This window comes from Eptatretus burgeri, chromosome 8 (assembly GCF_056783735.1).
Source record: "Eptatretus burgeri isolate ZD-2024b chromosome 8, Ebu_testis_v1, whole genome shotgun sequence".
NCBI lineage: Eukaryota > Metazoa > Chordata > Myxini > Myxiniformes > Myxinidae > Eptatretus > Eptatretus burgeri.
In genome coordinates this window covers 41157981-41178422 of record NC_140968.1, presented here as the reverse complement: position 1 = coordinate 41178422, position 20442 = coordinate 41157981, and positions in this window count along the sequence as shown.

The window sequence follows — 20442 nt, the reverse complement described above, 5'->3', positions numbered from 1 at the left end:
TTCGACTTGAAGCATAAAATTAAATTATAAAACACCAACAACAATTACAATTTAGAGTACATTAATATAATTATTTTTTTCCACAGGGGGAAGGAACGTAATGATTTTAATGGCATGGGGAGAAATGAGGGTTAAGCAATGAGATTAGAGAAAGAGAAAAGAGACACAGATCACACTTAAAAAGCGCCATACCTACCAATAATACAGCACGTGGACCCAAGCATTCACAACCGAGGGGAAAAAGAGGGGAAAGAGGAATTGTGGCCTCAGCCAGAGGCTGAGCCACAACTCAGAAAGTGCCAAGAACTAGCAGCATGACCACAGCAGAGCGATGTGACGTCATGATCCAATGAGAGGACAGAGTGAATGTATTCGACCCGGACGAGAGGATGTCCAGTGCCCGTTGAAAGAGAACAGAACAAACGGCATTGTGCCTCAGGGAACAGGGTGTCCAGTGCCCGGTGAAAGAGAACAAACACTCTCGGGTTTGCTCATTCATAAGGCGAGCTTGGAAGCTTTGAGAATCTGCATGTCATTGGGTGGGGCCTGCACACTGATTGGCGTTCCGCCTCACCAGCCCAGCCCATTCGAGTTTCTGCAGTGAGTCCCCTCAGTCGGGGCTTCCAGGTGTCATAAGAGTTGGATCTCACTTGCCACTACTCAAGGTGAGCGAGCATTCGGCTGGTTTATGACGAACACGGAAAAAAAACAAACGTGTCAGAACAGCTGTACACACAACGACATAACAGAGTTCGTAAAGTAATCTGCTGGCACATCTGAAAAAAAACTTTGATATTCCAGTTCCAGAAAATTTATGCGAAAATGAACCAAAAGCAATCAATGAAAACATTGAAGAACCTCTCACATATGACCTTATGATCCCATCGGGCGTGAACATCGAAAACAAAGCATTACGACTAGATATCATACTTAGGTGCAAAATAAAAGAGAAGACATTGCTAATTGAGGTGTTAATACCGGTGATTTTGGACTGACGATGCAGAAATCAAGAAAATGAACAAATACCAAGACCTCAAGCATGAAGTGAAAAGATGAAGAATGCCAACGTTGTAATAGTGATGACAAAAAAACCTCATGGGAATGATGACGAGGAACCTCACAGAGATATTAAAAACCATCCCAGGGAATATCACAACAAACAAACTGCATTTGGAAGCCGTCCTGGGCTCAGTAACGATCCTGAAGAGAGCCCTTGGAACAAAACTTTAAAAACAGAAAACTTCACAGCTTGGTCCGTGAATAGTGATCCCTTACCTAAATGAAGGTGGATACTTTGAGCCTGCCCTTGAAGGACTCCATTCCACAGTCTGAAACCCACATATGCAGATACAAATCAATGACACACACACACACACACACACACACACACACACACACACACACACACACACACACACACACACACACACACACACACACACACACACACACACACCGAACAAAAACTCACTCGAAAGTAAAATGTCATTCTCCCTTCCACTTGTACTTCCTGTCCTTTTTTTCTTTACCTATCGCTTTTCTCAATATCTCCATTGTAGAAAATGCTTCTTCCTTCTTTCTCAACTCTGATGAAAATGCTTCACTTTCCTTATTTTTCCATCATGAGTACCCCATATGTTCTTCTTCATCACGACCTACTCTTACTCCTCTTATTAGCTCGCCTGTTCGAAGAACAGAGGGCAAGAGCGATACCCCCGGCGTGAGCGTGAGCGTGAAAATGTTAACGTTTTTGGTGCAAGTTATTTCCTTTCTAATGTTTTTATTTACCACACTATTTTTTACTGATTACAATATACAAATACATTCATTGCTTTAAAATTATTTGGATCAGACCACTTCACTATTTGGATCAGACTTCACTGCTTTATAAAAAAATATTATTGGACTAGTCTTTTAAAAACGATAAATGTATAAACAGGCGAGCATTGGGTGGCTTTGACACCAACTCTCTGGTTATTATTATTATTATTATTATTATTATTATTATTATTATTATTATTATTATCTTATATATTATTTCCGAGTTTGTGGTTTCATGTCGCGCTATCTTCGACTTTGTTCTGCGCTCGAGTAACGTGATATTCGGCTTACATTATCTCAAAGACCATATGAGGTGCATGGTACAAAAAAAGTAAATAAAATGGTTCTGAAACAGTGAAATCGTATTCCACTTACTGCATTAAAGTAAAATTACTACTGATACTCTGCATCAGTTCATACCGGGCGTAGTGGCGTGCGCCTGTAATCCGGCTACTCGGAGGCTTGGGTTGGAGGATCGCTTGAGGACGGGGGCTCTGCACTGGGCAGGGTGCAGAGCAGCCTGGAATCATGGCGAAACCCAAATCCTGATCCCTGTGTCGTAAGAGGCGACCAGGGTTGCGTCAGGAAGGGCATCCGGCGTAAAACCTGTGCCAAATCAGTATGCGGATCATAACGGATGATCCGCTGTGGCGACCCCTAACGGGAGCAGCTGAAAGATGAACAACAACACTCTGCATCAGTTCCTTTCTCAAACACACCCACCCCAACATGTCGCGCAGAGCGCGGGTTATGCTAGTTATTATTATTCTGCTTCTTCTTCACATGTCATATTTTTCAAACCTGTCTCTCAACAAACTGCTTCGTCTGCCCAACCATCCTCTAGTTCCTACAGCATGACCTTTCTCCATGCTTTCAACAAAAATTCCTTCCACCCATCCCATGATCTACATCTCAGAATGATAAATATGGGAATCTTGCGAAATCCTGTTTGTAGAGATTGTCTGCACACAAACAAATCCCCTTCACGTTTTTGACAGTCAACCCCCTCTGTGTTAGTGAACTCCCCCACATATCCTACAAGCCTGTGTCCTTCCAACCCACCGCTTCCACACGTCCTCCTCTTCAACATCCCTCCACTTCATGTCTTCGCTTTCTGCACAGATTCATCCCATCTCGTCTTCAGTTATGCTACCCTTCTTTCCAGCCACAGCACACTGACTGAATCCTGTTGTGAGGCAGTTGCTCTGACACAACTTGCCTTCTCTTCATGGAAAGCAAACAGAAATCTCAGATCATGACATAAAGCCCACAGCAAGTGTGTGTCCACTCTCAAGAGTGCCAGAAAACAACATCTGTCCAATCTCAAGATTGAGCTTTCTAAAACCTGGTGGTGCCTTGTCAAGTCCGACTCGAGTGTATGCTCCCCTTCTTCCACCCCTTCCCTCACTTCAAATGGCACCACAGCTGACTCCGCTCGTGAGAAGGCCAAATGCCTCAATTGTGTATTTGATTTCAAATCTTGTCACCCATCCCTCACTTCCTGTACCCATCTTTCCCAGTCGTACCCAACTGTTCCTTGAGTCCATGTAATTTGCACCTGAGAGGGTAGAGAAGTTACTGTCAACTCTCGACTCCGATTCCACAACTGGACCAGATGGTAACAGCTCACATTTCCTAAAAACCTGCTCTGCTGCTCTTGCACTTCCTCTCTCTGCCGTTTTCACCATGTCATTTGCTGTAAGTGTTCTTCCATCTGCTTGAAAGTCAGCCTACATTACTCCACTACATAAGAAAGGTGCAAAAACTGAACCATTTTCCAGATTACACAGACTGCATCCAATCATCAGCAAGGTCATGGAGTCTATCATCACAGCTGACATAAAATCATTCCTTTTCTCCAATGACCTCATCTCAGGTCATCAAGTCTGATTCAGACCAAGTCACTCTACCTTGGACATGCTGCTTCTACTCTCCCAACAATGGAGACCCTTAATATCAGACACGAGATCAGCGCCGTCTCTCCAGACATATATTGAGCTTTTGATAGTCTGACATCCCACCTTGCTCTTCAAACTCTTTGCCTATGGCATCCAAAGCCAACTCCACACAAGGCTTTCTGACTTTCTCCATTATCGTAGCCAACATGTGGCTCTCAATGGAATCCTTTCATCTCTTCTCCCAGTCAAGGCTGAAGTGCCCAAGGCAGTTGTTCTCGTCCCAGTCCTATTCCTGATCTTCTTAAATGATTTCTCTAACTATTTGGAAAATCCTCTTTACCACTGTACTGGTGACCCCACCCTCTGCCGTGACATTCTTTATCCTTCAGATAGACAGGCAGCAGCCTCTTCCCTCTCTTCAGACCTTAGAAAATCAAAAGCTGGTCGAAACACTTAGAATATGTCTTTTAATCCTGACAAATCTCATTGTATGATTTTCTCTCTCCAAAAGGACTGCACTGAAAACCCTCTCATCTATTTTCTGAACAATCCTATCAATGAAGTTCACTCACTCAAACTCTTTGGTCTCAATCGCAGCCATGATCTTTCTTAGGAAAACCACATTTCAAAGTAGGACCCCAAAGCCAGTTGCCAATTGGACATCCTCCATTTCCCAAAGTAATTCCTCGGCACACCTGAACTCCGATCCAACAACAAGGTTTTCTTCTCCAGTTTGATGGAATACTAGTGCTCTCCCCTCTGGGCTGGTGCACACGCTTCTCACCTTGCTCAGCTTGATGCAGTGGAAACCAAGACCTTCAAGATCATTGGAATCTCCCACGATGAAGCTGAGTCTACTGGCCTATCAATTTGGTATCACCGACAGGTCGGTGGTCTCTCTATCCACTTCCACCTGCTCTCTGGTCTTGCACCCTTTGCATCCCTCAAGCAGTTCCACCTCCTCAATAACAGGGTCATACTTTGATTGCTGCACATGACGTTTCAAGAGAACAGGTCCAGGTGAGGAAAGCCATGTCAGAATTGAAGATCTACTCATAGACCGACGTTGATAATTGAATAAACGCTCATGTGGAGTAACATATGCCGCAGTCAAGAGTAGTGAACGTATAGAATGTAAGGTGTCAGCCAGAACATGTTCCCATTGTGGGATTGATAGGCTTCTGGATTTCAGAGCTGGAGTAATATTTTTCCAAATCACACCGTTGCAACGTTCGCACTGCCTATTCCCTTCGGGATTATATGGGGTAGTGCGACTGGTTGAGATGCCATGGGAGTGGAGGAAGTGCTTCAATTTTGATGTCATAAAGGAACTTCCCCTGTCAGAATGTATGTAAGCTGGCATACCAAATATAGCAAACAGTTGCCTAAGATATCTAATCACGGTGCAAGTTGTCATGTCAAGACAAGGAAAAGCGAATGGAAAACGAGAGAACTCATCGATCACAGTAAGCAAGTAGCGGTTAGCCGTAGTTAATGGTAAGGGCTCCTTGAAATCCATACTGAGTTTCAAAGGGTTGAGTAGCTTTTATCAAGTGTGACTGTTGCGGTCGATGGAATCTTGGTTTGCACTCAGCACACACTGGACTGGAGGCCATTACCTTCTTCCCATCCTCAACAGAGAAAGGAAGATTCCGAGTTCTTATAAAATGTACCATCCTAGTGATGCTGGGGTGGCAGAGAGAATTGTGTAGTTCGATCAAGGTATCTGTACTGATTTTTGAGCAATATGCTCTGGATAATGTGTCTGCCACTATGTTCGCGCTCCCTGGTCAGAACTGCATGTCAAAGTTGTAACAGGCAAGTTCGATCCTCCATCTTTGTATTTTATCATTCTTGATCTTTCCCGATTGTTTTGAATCGAACATAAAGGCTCCGGACTTCTGATCGGTGATCAGGGTAAAGTGGCACCCAGTCATATAGTATCGCCACTTACGCAATGATTCAACAATAGCATATGCCTCTTTCTCCACTGAAGGATGTTTGCATTCATTCACATTCAGTGTTCTCGAGAAAAATGCCACAGGTCTCCCGGCCTGGTTAAGAGTGGCGGCTATCGCAATGTCAGCGGCATCCGTCTCAACAACAAACGGGATGGATTCATCAATACAACGAATCACTGATTTCTCCACCTCTGCTTTTAGATCTTTGAAAGCTTGTTAGGCTGCATCAGACAAAGGAAAATTAGCAACCTGAACAAGGGGGTTGACCTTCTCTGAGTGATTAACAATCCACTGAGAGTAGTACGAAAACATACCCAGTGTTCGACGCAGAGACCCCATATCCACTGGAAGAGGAGGGTCATGGAGTGGTCGCAGTCTCTCTGGTTCGGGCCTCATTAAGCCATTTGAAATTGTATATCCCAGAAGATCAACTGAGGCCACAGAGAGAATGACCATATATCAGGGTTGAAGGTTAGGGTAAACTTCTTGGCTGCCTCAATAAATTTATGAAGATTAGCGTCATGCTGTTCCTTACTTTTGCCACAGACAGTAATGTTATCCAGGAAGATGAAGGTATCGGGAAGTCCATTGTCGGCAATAAATTGATCTATCACCCGTTGGAAACAGGCGACTCCGTTTGTCACTCCGAATGGAATTCTGCGAAATTGATACAACTGCCCACATGCCTCAAAGGCAGTGTACGGTTTGTCTTCATCTCTGATAGGAACTCGGTGGTAATCGGACTTCAGATCGATCGTACTATATAGTTGATACTGCGCAACCTTGTTGACCAATCCATCTATCTTTGGTAATGGGTAGGCATCCAGTTGCGTGAAGCAGTTTACTGTCTGCGAATAATAAATCACCATCCACCTTTTGTGTGTCTCATTCATTGAAACTACAACTTGAGCTCACAAGGGCAAGGTGCAGGGCTCGATGATGCCCTCTTCGATTAATCTCCTTGTTTCTGACTCAATGAAACGGCTGTCTGGTGCACTGTACTTTCTCGACCTAACAGCAATGGGCTTACAGTCGGGAGTGAGATTCGTGAAAAAGTGGTGGTGGAGGTATAGAGAGGGTAGCTAGTGCATAGACAGAGAGCGGTGGTCTGTCTCCCCCAAACTGCACAATCACACTCATGATGTTTCATGAAATCCTGGCCTTGGATTACATCACTCCAAAGATCAGGTCGAACATCATGATATGATCTGCCCTTCAGCTCAAGGTTCACGAAACAATATCCAGCTATTGCAGTCGATGAGGTAGATGCCATTGATACTCTTCCTGTCCCAGGGTGCACACAAAGTTTGTACGCATTAACCAGCCTCTGGCACACAAAACTTTCCGAGCTCCCGGTGTCCAAAAGTGCTCGACACTTTTTACCATTCACAAGGACTTTAACTTACCTAAGATAGGTTTTCTACAGATGCGACGGACATTGTAGCTCGGGTTGGGGTGTTGTGGAGCATAGCTGCAGCCCCCAGCCTAGACGATCTACAAACCTTAGCAAAATGACCTTTCTTACCGCACTTATTACATGCAGCATCAGGAGCAGGAGAGACTCGTCGAGGGTGTCAATAGTTCCCACAGAAAAAGTACTTTTGTTGCATTCCAGCATCAGCGAGTACTTGGAAGTCATCCAGAGGAGTAGGTTGGCAAGTCCTTGTTCTGGCTTCTGCAGTAGGTCTATCAACCGAAGAAGTTGTGACCACGTTGAGGGGTGTTTCAGGTGCTGTATATGACTCGGAGCACTTCTGCGCCTGATGAAGAGCCCGAACCTGGTCGAAAGCTGTCGTGAGATCCAACGTTTTATTCTCAAGGAGCCATTGGCGAATGACGTGAGACTGCAATCCACTTCTGAAGGCATCCCGGATAGACTCCTCCTTGTATGTCTCAGCAGTGATAGCCTTGTAATTACAATCTCCACTCAAATGTTTCAATTTCTGCAGGTATTCATCAAGAGTTTCGCCAGGTAGCTGTCGATGACTCGCCAATAGGTGCCGTGCATAGATTTCATTCTTTGGTCTTACGTACATGTTTCGTAGAGTCTCTATGGCAGTGTCATAGTCTTCACAGTCAGCGATATACTCATACACACTTGGAGCAACATGGTTTATGAGCATAGTTAACTTCTCGGGTCCGTGAGGCTCAATTATCAACTGTTTTGTGTCCACTAGATCTTGTAGATGTAGTATTACAGGATCTCCAGATGTCATTTCATGGTCGATGACAATTCACTATTAAATTTAGCTTCGTTCCCATATATGCTGGTGTGAATACTACAAAAAAATGGTTCATGAGAAACAACAAAAGGTTCAAAATGAGTAACAAAAACAATGACTCATCTCAGCTCAAAAACTGCGATTGGGTGAAATTAAATGCCGTGACAACGAAATCAGAACACAATCGGTTGCCTGCAATTGGCAGAAATCCGCGATATTTGAGGGTTTTTACTGTACTTTATGTCAGGCAAGGACATGCAGAAAAAATAATACATTTTTACATATTTTACAAAGATATTGCTGTAGATTTCCCACCCGTCGGCGTGCAAACGACCGCGTCTAACCAATAGCGGTCGCTTCGCCCACCGAACGGACAATCCAGTCGCGGCTTTCCGGATCAACGCCGGAAACCAGCCACGGGTGTGTTTTTAACCACACCACAACCTTGTCCGCACTCTACTCACGCACTACAGGGTCCGATCGCCAAATCTTTGATTTACCTAATTATTCGCGCGTGTAGGTTACCGAGAGATTGTACCTCAACGGGACCGCTTGGAAACGAGCCGCTTAAGCAGCTCGCTTCCTTTTGGGATAACTGAATGGGGTATTTTCGCACAGTCCCGTTGGACCCGATCACTTTACCGGCTATTTAAAAACCAACGATATTCCCAGTGCAAGATGGGGCAGTTCATTGAGGGAATGGACACAACGAACAGGTTTACATTCACACAAGGACATTTATTATAATGAAACACGTATGCAATTATACAAGCAACAAAAGCACGACAAAAGAACTACAACCGTCTACTTATTATGTACAGTCACTTGCACTTAACAGCAGTTCCTACTTATTAGACGGGCCCACGGACGCGCGCGCGCGCGCGCACACACACACACACGCGCACGCACGCACACACACACACACACACACACACACACACACACACACACACACACACACACACACACACACACACACACACACACACGCACACACACACACACACACACACACACACACACACACACACACACACACACACACCCCACAAATGGTGGCAGAGGCCTTTAATAACGAGCTCCAGCTCAGAGGACAGGTGAGCTGAAACCCAGAGCCTATCTCGAACCTCTCCACCTCGTGTGGTCATCAAGTTGTTCGGACCCGGGCTCTAGTGAGAGTGAGCTGGATCCAATCGCCGTGAGCTGCGATCCTTCCCGAGCTCCCGCGAATCCTCCCGTGCTTCTCAACACGTGCTGGTGAGACGAGGCGCCGATCCTTCCCGTCGATGCGTCGCTTCCCCGAGGAACCACCTCCAAGAAGAGGTCGATGAGTCGCACCAAGCCGGGAACCAAAATGGAGAACAAAGAGCTCCACGAACCAAGAAGAAGAATAAGAAGCCACCACTCGCAGCTCGAGCCGAGCAACCGGCTCAACTCTCGTCCAAGCAAAGCAGCTCGAAGCAAAAAGCTCTCCCGAGCCAAACAGAAGCCGAAGCTCACTGAACCACCAAAGCAAAAAGCCTCCTCCCGAGCCAGGCCGCAGCTGAAGCTCACCGAGCCAGCCGAAGCAAAAAGCTTCCGAAGGCCTCAACCCTAACGCAAGCCAAGCAGGACCCGACGGTCTGCTGAATGACTCCCCTCAACTCCCTTCTCCAACTCTGCCCACGAACAAAAGAAAGGATCTCCTCTTCTTATCCTTCTCCCGCCCCCCTCCCCCACGCCCGGCGTGACTCATTCCCTCGTGATCCATCCCTCCACTCAACCACGGGTGGGAGGGAGTTGTTGACATCATGAGTCACGGGACGGCAGGATTCTTCTTCCTCTTCGCAGAAGAGGGGGAGGGATGTCTCCAATGTTCGTTCCCTAACTATTAAATCGATCCGCAGCACATCTAATCGATTTCTGAACATTTAAACAATGAAAGGCGAGTTATCTAGGGAACAAGCACTTATCGACATAGCTGACTCAAGGAACCTGAATGTTATGTGAAATCGAATTCCCAAATTGGTAACACTATTCATAGATGATGGTTAAATCAAAAGTATCTGGCAGTTATATCTTGCATGCACAGAATCATGAGTTCTTGAGACATGAATATGGTGTCCAAGGAAATTATATACATGGGAATATAGGAATACCCAACAGGCCAATCTAATTCATAGACGTATTCAAAGGTGAATTGAACACCAAACTAGAAGGGCACTCGGTAGAGCACATACCTCTTGCCATGTAATGCCTGACCCACAAGAACATACCGGGCCCAATACATTTTTGAGATATCGTGCTATATATCGTTTTTTCCCTCTCTCTTAATGGTGAAGAATCCCTTTTTAAAAATAAATAATTCTCATATCCAGATCCGGATTGGGATCTTCACCAAAATTGAAACAATTCTTCCTTGCCACACACCCGACGTGTCCAGTAAGTTTCATGCGAATCCGTCCACAACTTTTTGAGATATCGTGCTAAATATCGTTTTTGGCCCAATCTCTCAATGGTGAAGAATCGCATTAAAAATTCTAGTAGCCGGATCCGGATCTTCACCAAAATGTAATCAGTTCGTCCTTGTCACACGCCGAACCTGTCTACAAAATTTATCCGGATCCGTTCACAACTTTTTGAGATATCCTGTACACAGATAAACAGACAAACAAACAGACAGAGAGGGGTGAAAACATCACCTCCTTCACCTTCGGTGGCAGAGGTAATTATCTTGCCTCTCGATATTGAAGTGGATTTTAACATTAACAGCTGTTTTTCCTTTAGCCTGAGCAATGAGGTTAAATACAGCTTGTTTGACACATCGCTGAATTCATTTTGCCTGTGTTTGCATGCATAGCATCATGGTTGGTATAACCAGCATGGTTTGCAGTGGGAGGGTAAATTTGTTTTCATAAAACTGGAGATGCCAGATAGTTTCCAAAGGGAAAGAATATTGGAGCATTGACCAAACATTCCTACAGATTTTTCGAAGACATTTTTGACCTTCAAGTACGTTTGAATGGCCATAGGATAGGAATATTCGAGAAACATCCATTTATTCAGCACAGGTTTTTAATTAGTTTGGTGAGAGCAACAAAAATGAAATAAATTGAGACAGTAATTTGAATATACACAAAAAATGGGAAAATTCAAAATAAGTGCACGTTTAATGATATATTCATAGAAATGTTCAAATTTTTATTCGACTATCTCAGTGTTCTAAAAATGTTTGCCAGATTACAATGACTGCCCATGTAGGAGTTAACTTTAAATCCATGCATAAATTATATGTACTTTGAATGTTATAAAAATAATGAATTGCATATGATGGATATGTTGTTGAACCTGATGTACCGTGCCACAATAGCTGTTGGTCGGTTTGACCAAATCTGCCGTTTCCTGCGTTTTGATGACAAGCGGACAAGAGACATTCGCCTTCAGACCGACCACATGGCAGCCTTCCAGTACATTTGGGACCTTTTCTTGGCAAACATCTCGCAACGACTCAGAGTATGTATTTTCTTACAAAGAGCTGGAAATATTTCAACATCATCTCATCAGCTTTTGAATGCAGCACAAAGCTGCGGGGTAGCATCATTGGCTGAGGGCGTGACTGTGCTGCTGCTTCCACACGCTCTCGTTCAATATCACCATACCCCCTCCCCAATGCAGTAAATATCTACTGCACTGTTGGGATGTGTCTTTAAATTTCGTGATTATAAGTCTTGTTTCTATGACTGGCCAACACCACCATTTGTTCTCAGAGGCAGCCAAGTGTTGCAGCTTGAAATCCAATGAAGAAAAATTTCATCTTCTTCTTTGGCTGCAAATGGGCAGCGCTATCATGACTTCAGTGGCTTGGTTGTGGAATTGGTAACTCCTTGTTGCATTGTCCTCACTCGTGTTGGTTCGAATCTCATGGCTTCTCCCAATAAATTTCCGCACTATGTGATGCAGTGGAAATCCATTTAAGCCACAGAAATGTTAATGAATTGTCATGAGCAACTTGATGCTCCATTAATGCCTGCTGGTGGGCTACCACCAACACCACCACCAAGACGAGATTGTTCCATGAAAAAGGCATTGCCAGCAGTGAATATAACCCAAGGCTTGCAACAATCACATTGCCCACAATCAAGATGTATCATGTTGTGAAAGAGCTAAAGATGTAATATTCCTTCCTCGTCCAAGAGTGCTGTATAATTTGCTTATCATAAATGCAAACTGCAGCACTGCATTTACATTTTGGGGGGTTGAGCACATTTTTGCCTTGGGTCACAGAATGCCAAAATGCAAAAAGGAATAATGGAAAAATGATTTGTAGTGCTGAAAAAATGTTAGTTCATTCGTCAATTAAATGGGTTGTCTCTTGCCTGACATAAACCAACAATGACTGACCACTAATGTGTCATTTAATCTGTCATTTTTGCAACCGTTTTAACTGAACCTTTCTCCATTGTTTGTTGAAAAATATTTTGATCTTTCAACAAAACCATAAAAATTATTTTATTTTCACAAATGTTTTATGAATGTATATTTTGTACATAAATCTCAAGGAAGAATAAGATGACAGACCATATAAGGTAATGCACTGATAATGTGGCAGTGATGTAATGCCTGGGAACTTTTGATGATTAGGGGTTTATTTTAGAAAATGGAATTGACAGCCTCTCTTACAGATATACAGTGGGAAAATCGATATAACGCTAAGCATTATAGCGCTTGTACTGATATAACGCTCATACACCTTGGACCCCAAAAAATACGACTATTTCATGTTTAAAGGCAAAAAAGTGAGAAAATCGAGACAAAGTTAGTCCAAAATAGCGCGAAGTGGCGAAAAAAATTCAAGCCGTCATCGCCCTGTGTTGAGTTGACATGTGGTGTGAAAATACTCACGAGCTGTCATCTTCTCGCACCTTTCCCGTATAAATGGCGAAGCTGAGATGAACAAAATCAATGCAATTCAAATCATCATAGCATCCGTATCTCCTGTAACTCACGTTCATGTTCCCTTCAAACACCATACAACACAGTACACAACGCAAGTACAGTACTGTACTGTACAAGATTAAGTAATGTTCGCGTGCTCTACAGCCCACATCCTTTCGGAAGAGTTGTCAACAACTTAAATCTAAGCTCCCGTTACATCTCCTGTACCAGTTCTTCGACATCTTCATCACCTACCAGCCGAGAAATCTTCAAATTTGTTAGTTTTGTTTGCTCTGTTCAGTTCAGTGCCACCATGCCAAAGCAGAAGTGTTATTCCATAGAGAAGAAGCTACACATAATTAAACGGATACGGAATGGTGAAACTCAAGCGACCATCAGCAAGGATACAGGCATCGCCGGTTCAACTCTAAGAGGATGGTTGAAGGATGAAGAGAACATCAAGAGCTTCATCGTCACTGTCAACTCCAATGAAGGGATGAAGAGGAAGAGGGTCAAGCTTGGGAGGGATCAGGAGTTGGACTAGGAACTATTCAATTGGTTCTGTGTCTAGAGAGCTTGACAAACCCATCTCAGGCACCATTCTCCTTCATCAGGCCAAGAAGATCAATATCTTAAAGTCCAAGGATGGGAAGATCTTCGCTTCCTTTATGCTCAAGAACACCACCAGCAAGATCCAGCCTTTGGACCAGGGGGTCATCAACTGTTTCAAGCTATTCTAAAAAGATCAATTATGCGAAGCAATGGCCAGGGAGCAGAAAGAGATGACCGTCTTCCTCAAGGCCATGGACGTTAAGAAGACGATGGAGTTTGCAGGGCCAGCCTGGGAGAAGGTCTCCAAGGACACCATCATTAACTGCTGGAGGAAAGGCCTAGGTCCTCCCAAGTCTGATAATGAAGAAGACTTCAATGGGTTCTCCAAGGAGAACCCTGGCACATCAGCTCTTGATGCTCTCCAGGCCTGGGTTGATCAAGAAGAAAGAGACCTGGCTGAAGAACTGCTCAGAGAAGAACAGCTGTCAACTGGAGAGGAAGAGGAACCCCAAGAGGAGTCGGAAGAAGAAGAGGCACCAGTTGAACCTCTCCCCCAACCTCTCCACTCCAAAGCTGAACTGTCTTTCCTTTATATTATGGTCTTCGTTGGTTGGAGTCCTTGGATGAGCAGGAATGCCCCAATCTTCGTTTGAAGATACACCAGGTTAAAATACTTCTGGATGACACCCGAAGACTCTCAAGAGCATCCATGAAACCAACCAAGATCACCGATTTCTTCAAGAAATAAATTCCGAATTCTTCAAGATATAAATTCCGCATCCGTTTTGTGATTAAGGAAGCGTAAAATATTTTACCGATTTATGTGATAATGTACATTTTGTATTTTTTATTTTGTAAGTGATGTTCGATTGTACATAAAAAAATAAAATATATTCTATATGCATTAAATTCCTGTGTTTATTTCTTGTTTAAAAAAAAGAAAAGAAAATAACTTGACCGCTTCGTCATCAACCCCAACAATCCAAGATGGCGGACGTACATGTCCACGTGTTTTGGCTCTGGTTTGTATGCAATATAAAATATTTTTCACTGCATCAGTATAGCGCTGTATCATTTATAACACCCTTGTCACTTTGGATCCCACCAGTGAGCGTTATATCGATTTTCCACTGATATATATATATATATATATATATATATATATATATATATATATATATATATATATATATATATATATATATATATATATATATATATATATATATATATATACACACACACACACACACACACGAGTGTTAACACATAACATAAAGTGTAAGAACAAAATAAGGGTTTGGGGTGGGGGGTGGGGGGTGCGAGGTGGGGGTTTAACGAGCTACCATCACCTATTTTACTTGTATATACAGATCACCGCTTTATCGCGGTTCACCTATCGCTCCCCCGGTTCATCGCGGGGTTTCCCTTGGAACGTAACTAATTTTTTCTGCGGATTCCCCCGGTACATCGCGGAAATAATATATAAAAAATCAATTATTTAAACAATAAATTATAACGCGTGGCGCTCAAAAAAATGCCATCCATGGCATCATGCCAAAAAATGCCAACGCTCTGAACAATACTTGTATCTTCATAATAAAACAAACAAACAAAAAAAAATTTGTATGTTTGTCGACACAAGGCACGAGACAAAGTTTCGCTTGTGAACTTCGAATATTTTCTACGTTTTTTTTCTCCAAGCCCTACGATGCGGCCCAAACGCCCTGCACCTTCTAAGGCTTCTGGCAAGGAACTGAAGCGCCAGAGGAAGGTCCTGACGCTCCAGGAGAAGGTCAAGGTGCTCGATATGCTTCAGGAAGGAAAAGGGTTTGCTGCGGTTGGACGAGCACTGCCAAACCGACCAGACCAGATGAGTCGATCTCCGGCACCTCGAACCCGATCACTGCCAAACCGACCAGACCAGACGAGACGAGACGAGTCGATCTCCGGCACCTCGAACCCGATCACTGCCACGCCGACCAGACCAGACGAGTCGATTTTTTGGGGAGGCATCCATTCATCGCGGATTTTCACTTCTCGCGGGGGGGGGGGGGGTGGAACGTAACCCCCGTGATAAACGGGGGATTACTGTATAATAATAAAACCAAGCAATAACCAAACCAAATAGTGGAGAATATCACAGGCTTGGGATTTAAATGCAAAACATTATGAATGTGAGAAATATCAAATAAGCCTTATTGAAGAAATAACTAAAGCAAAAGTAGATAAAACAAATAAGCAAATAAGTTAGAGGATGTTAAAAAAAAACATCCTTGAATGGGCAGAAAACTTTGATGGTTGTCAAAAAATGAATGGAAAAATAATCTACTACAATCTCAAATTGATCTGCTCAGAGAAGAGCATTGAGAGAGGCATGTCATTTCATCTCTGCTCAAGAAAAATACTTAAACCAAGAACCAAGTTCAGTTATACTCAACGGTGATGAGTGTTATAAGAAAATGAAGTTATTCCCTAAAATAGAACATTAACAAATATTTGTTGGTTCGCTCTTTGATTATAGTGAGAAATATGATGATTTTTGGTGAAAATGGGGATGGTTAAAAATGGTGAAAAGTGGAGTTTTGGTGAAAATATGGTGAAAAAGGGAGGAATATTTGGGAAACTTTGGGGAAGAAAAGTCTCGAAAGTGGGGTCTAAAGGAAGTTTTTCCCTTTTCCCCATTCACTTATATGTAAATTTTTGAGGTGCTTCAGAAGCCTCAAAGCCCTTCTACTTATGACATCATAATTATAATTTAAATATTGTTCATGAGTATTTGCACATACATTGAAAATCTCCTGCCAATCAGAAAAGTGGCTGCAGCTTGCAGAGAAAACAGAAAATTCACATGGATGTACGTATGTAGTACAACCCAAAGACATAATGCCACCGGCGACTTCATCAGCGGAGGCATAGAAAAAAAGACGCTGTGGAAGACCAGTACTCCATTGTGTATGGACAAAGACTTTGTCGGCTGTGGGAATTTTGGGTTTACCAAGGAAGGGCTTGACATGACAGAAGATGCTCAGCTTGAGGCTGGCTTTTAGTGGAGAAGCAGGGGCAACCAAAAGAGGGAGATACCCACACCAGCAGTACCACATTTTCGAATGTGGTTATTATTGACCACCTACTATCCCTTTACATGAAAACCAATGATGCCAGTCTGGGAAATAGTGGCATTCGGAGAAATAGGTCAATTAAGGTCGTTGACCCCTGAATTTGGCAATATTTACTAAAACAGCTATAGTTTTTATAATTTTCATGTTACAATACCTTGATATACATCAAACTCATCCTAAGACAATAGGCTATAACATGCAATAACAAAAAAGAACATGTGGCTGAAAATAGTAAGTACAGAACCAATTTTATTTCAAATTTTGTTCCAAAAATCCAAATGTTCATATTTTTCATATACTTTTAGCATCACTCATCACATGCATAAGATAAAAGTATCAAATATTAAGCATTAAAAAGTTTCTCTAGAGTCTGCTGCAATTATTCATATATAATACATTGTATTATCTTATGTGCAAATCACATTTTCATCACATTTTGTCCAAGATGCCTGAAAATACCTGAAAATGGTATTATTCAGTACTCATGGCACATGACCATTAACTTGATTAATTTCATATTTATTAAAAGAAAAATTTGTTTCAAATATTATAGTCACAAGGAATTATATTTGTTGATGAGTATATCAACAACACACAAGGATGGGTCCAGGATTTGTGTAAATGTCCCCCAATTTACACTGCATCAGTGGGGGGGGGGAGGTACAAATTCTTTAATACTATAAATATTTATTAAATGGTAATTTTTCAATGTACTTTGTTGAAAATAAATTTCAAAGAAATATTGAGGACTATAATGGCTGTTTGTACAAACTCTCCACTTTTGGCATCAAATGCAATCTTTCTAATATAACAAAATTATCAGTTTCTAAGATAAATCCCAGGAAACTGTCAACATTATTGTTACATATTATGTTGATATAGAGTCTGCATCTGAGTCTGAATTATCACTGTAAAATGCAGAGAGAGAGTAAAGGGATTTGAACACGATTTGTCTCCTCCATCCACCAAGGCTTCAGAGGTGCATGCTGCTGTGCATGGTTGGCCACTCTCCAAGCAAGAACACTCCACTGCACAGGTATTGGGTTGACAGTCACACACAAGGTCATTTAACAACTCTGGAGCAGCTGGTGATTGACTCATCATTTGAGGCTGGAGACCAGTGCCACCTGGGCTGTGTTTGAAGCCATATGCTGTTGCATCAGGTAAGGTTGGAGAAGGGTAAGCAGCTTGTCTCCATTTTAACAGCTGATAAGCAGAGCGAAGTAGATGCAGACTGAAAGTGTCCTCCGTTGGTGGTAGTTTCTTTCCCTGGATGTTCCTCTGTCCAGTCTTCTGACACCTCAGGGCATTCAATGACATGCAGTTTGTCTTGCCATACATGTCAACATCTGGCCACTCTTTTATAAGTTGTCTTTTGAGATTATAGGATGTGTATGAACCTGGATGGTCCACTCCCTCTTCAGCAAGGATCTCCAAGAACCGCTTTCTCAAGGTGCTCAGGAAGAATATTTGTCTGTGTTCAATGATGGGTGATGTAAACTCACTGATCAGTCTCCTCACTGATGTACTGTGTGCAGCAAATTGTTGCTTTCTGTTCTTACTTGCAGTGATAGAGCGACCACTGACAGTTGATGTAGCATGACTTTTGTCTGTGGTAACGAGCCTCAATGGCAACCAGATCACCATTGGGTACACCCTGAAGTCTGGTTATCATGTCATCATCTTGCTGAGCCTTTGCAGCTTGAAGAACTCAGGTGTACATGTTGGGATGCTCAGGGTCATCTTTCACAGATGACTCTACCATGGACCAAGATAATCGGTGCTTTGAGTTGCAAGGATCACTACAGATGAAACAGCGAGATTTCCAGTCAAACTTCACAACTGATGCCTTGGATCTTGTAAAGTGGTTGGCACACCCACCACTACTAGAATCACCACCATCATCCAAAACTACATTCGAGTTATCAACTGTTTTAATAGCTCTTCTGATGTGATGTTGGCTTACATATGTTGATCTGCATTGTCTGTGATACCTGAACACCATTGTTCCAGAAATTATATCAGATTCATGGGCCAAAAGTTTCTGACTAACTGAGTCATTCCGTTGTCTGCATGCTGAGAATAAGGACCGTAGTTTGTTAAGAACTGGAGTGACTGGCTGTTCCTTTGATGAAAAGGATTTTGTGCAGAAAAGACACTTATCAATGTCAATGGTATCTTCGCCCTTAGCTTTCTTGGCAATGGGAGCAGTGTCAAATTCTGCATCCATATTGTAACAAGAAAAACTGGCATCCGTTGAAGACAAAGTCTTCGATATCCCCCGCCATAGTAAATGAGGACAAGTAGCAAAAGGCACCAGTTCAATTTATTCTTGATGTGTGTACCAAATTTCATAAAGAAATAGTTAATAATTTTGCAACTATGCTCTGGAAACAAAGGTTAACCTCAATTATTTCTTAATACCCAATTTGTTTCCATGGAAAGTGACAGAAATTTTTTTGGGGGAAATCTCAAAATATCAAAAGGCACCAGTTCACCACTTGCTTGAGATTTGTACCAAATTTCGTAAATATATCTTGAGGGGATTTGTAGTTAAGCTCCGGAAACGAAATGTGACGGACGGACGGAACCCATTTCTATATCCCCCGCCAACTTCGTTGGTTGGCGGGGGATAAAAATAAAACAGTAAATTACAAAGTAGCTGTTCTGGGGAACTTGGCTGAGATGAACTCGGAGCGAGAGCCGATCAGTTGTCCACCCCGAACCGGAAGTTATAATAAGTTTTTCAATTTGATATCTTCAAAAATTACTGAGGTATGATAATAAGAAATTCACAAAAGGCCCATTTGATTACAGGGTGAAATAGTTGAAGAAATCGTTAACATGTCAAAAAGGCTAAATACAAAATCGATCGTTCTGAATTTTGGTCAACCAGGTCTGTGACCCAATACACAAATCATGTTCAAATTTGAAGTTAATTGGATGAAAAATTGATGATTTTATATGACATTGCACTTTTGACCTCAAAAACAATATTCTTCGAGGTTGTGATTGGTGAACTAATTCAGTGACCCAATATGCAATTTCTGTTCAACCTTGCAGAACACCCACCCTCCGCGTGGCTCGAGATTGCACATTACTTGCTGAAAAAAGTATTGTCTGTATATTGCAAGAAGGCTCTCTAGATGTTTGTGTGGTATGCAACTAAAGGGGTTTAACAGGTCCAACAAGTCTACAGGTCGAAGAGGTGTAAAGGTCTAAAGGGTCTCGAGTGATCTACAATGGTCTTAGCTTGTATATGGTCTTCGCGTTTTAATGGGGTCTATGTGGTCGAAGTGTTCTTACAGGGTCTATATGGTGTAAGCATTCTAACGGGGTCTATATGGTGAACTGGGTCTTAGGGTTCTGACAGGGTCGATAACATCGACAAGGTCGAAAGTGTCTATGAGGGTCTATAATGTCTAAAAGGTACAAGGATTCTAAAAGGTATGTTTCAACAGTAGTTACAGGTTTAACGGTTCTAAGGTATCTACAGGATCGAAAGTGTCGAAAGGGTCCAAACAGGGTCGAATGGGTCGAATGGTCTCAGGGGCAAGGGGTTAAAGTGGTCTAAAGGGTATAAAGGTCTTCAGGAGTCTAAGGGGTTCAAAGAGTCTTAAGGGGTATAAAAGGTGAAAAGTATTGAAATAAAGTCAAGGGGTCTAAAAAAGGATCTTAAAAGGTCTAAAATGGTCTGGAGGGGGTCCAAATAGTATGATAGCCAGAGTCCGAAATTGTGCTTCAATCTCGAAGTGTCGGCGCTTTTTGTTAAAACTTGGCTTTTCATCTTAAACTCATAGGAGGGTACTCAAGATCCAGGTGGATGCAGGACGCAAATATGCCCAAATAAGGAATTGCAGCACATTTATGCCCAAATATGGTAACCAAAAAAAAGAAAAGAAAAGAAGATTATCTGTGCTTTTAAATAAGTAACATGTATACCTCCCTATAA